Source organism: Neovison vison, chromosome 10 (genome assembly GCF_020171115.1).
Source record: "Neovison vison isolate M4711 chromosome 10, ASM_NN_V1, whole genome shotgun sequence".
NCBI classification, from domain to species: domain Eukaryota; kingdom Metazoa; phylum Chordata; class Mammalia; order Carnivora; family Mustelidae; genus Neogale; species Neogale vison.
In genome coordinates this window covers 36,005,081-36,006,712 of record NC_058100.1, presented here as the reverse complement: position 1 = coordinate 36,006,712, position 1,632 = coordinate 36,005,081, and the positions used below count along the sequence as shown (strand labels likewise).

At 38.1% G+C, this 1,632-nt stretch overlaps 1 pseudogene; it reads right to left on the bottom strand.

Annotated features, from left to right (window-relative positions):
- Positions 1-264: 264 nt before the first annotated feature.
- Positions 265-536, bottom strand: LOC122918122 (annotated as a pseudogene).
- Positions 537-1,632: the final 1,096 nt, after the last annotated feature.

Sequence of the window (1,632 nt, the reverse complement as noted above, 5' to 3'; positions counted from 1 at the left end):
ATCATTAAGAGTAAAGTGATAGCTAACATTGGAAAATGTGTACTTCAATAAGTATGTGAACAGTTAGGTAAGCTTGAGGAGAAAGCTGACTGAGTTACATGTGTTAGGAGATGCAAGTGTCCATCTAAATTTTCTGTATTTCATTTTTTTAACAGAATGTTTATTCAAGTTGCTTAATGTATAATTTCTCATGTGCCGTTTTGGAAGTCCTTTATTGTAAAGACACTTTTGTTTGATGACAAACAGCAGCCACAGTGTCAGTGACTATTCTAGACCTCCACGTTGGATAAATCCATTTCTTCTTGAAACAAATGTTTCCTTTTGTATTTCTGTCCTGAGGTACTGTTTTTATTATTTCTGCAGTGTCTTGTGGACCCTCACAATGCTGTGAGGTTGAAGAAGAGTGAGGTGGTAGTCCCGTTGACCTCAAAACTTCTGATACATTGGGTTTAAGGTTGTCTCTTCTGCCAGGGAACTTGTTTATGTGACTTGCCTACCTGAGTGACTCTGCTGGATGCCATGTCACTGCCATTCATGACCTAAATTAATTTTTATGGAAGAAGGGAAGTATCAAAGCCTCATGAAAGTTGCAAAGCAGGCTTGTTGTCTTGATTAGTTTTGTAGATCCACTTCCTTGTAGGGTTTCTGGAACATACTATATACTCAATAGATGTGAAATAATCAAATGACTAAGTGGCCAAGCATTGGAGCTTGTGTTTCTTGTTTTTACTATGGCAGGCAAGAACAGAGGAGGAAAAAAAAATCGTAATTGTTGATGGCCTGTTTACCAGAATGAGTGTTTGCTTTCCCTCAGTGGTTCAAAGCTATTTATATATCTATTCATCAATTCAAATATTTACTGACTACCTTTTTTGTACATGGTTGTTCTCCCTTTGTGCATCCGTATGGGATTGTGGAATGTCTACTTTAGTCTTAGGAGAACAGGGTGTGTCTCTAAGAACAAAGTCCTGAACTAACCAGCCAGTGTGGGAACTGAACTGACTCCTCCTCCCCAGCAGAGCCCTCCAATCCACAGGGTTTGCAAGTCAGAAATGTGCTGAGATAATCCTCCAGCTCCAGTAATATATGTCCTTACTCTGTGCAGCCTTTTCTATACTGTTGACATGAGCCAACTTCTTTTCTCAGTATGAATCATTGTCAAAAATGTAGACATTGTCTAAATGGCTTAGTTCCTAGTGATGTCAGTTGCTTTTTAAACAATAATAAAATCAAGTCTAAGGCTCATGTTGAGAACTTGGTTTTATTGATGATGTACAATTTGAGAAGGATGAGATATTTGGGGCCAGAATTATTTACTATCAACCATTTTTATTGAAAACTTTCTTATTCCAATCTAATTAACTCAAATGAGTCATAATTCAGAGAGTGGATAAGGTTAAATTTTCATCCGTGCTGACTATGAGAAGTACTTGACAAATGCAATAATAACATAGACATTATTGTATAAGGAACAGTCAGTATACTTAGAATAACACAGAACTTTCAAGTACCCTCAAGTACTTTGGCGTAAAATCTTCCATTCAGACCGTTACTGGATTCTAGGTCAGCTGTGGGCAAGCTGTGGCCTGGAGGCTACATCCAGCCTTCTCCCCACCTCTTTTTATGGTCTTG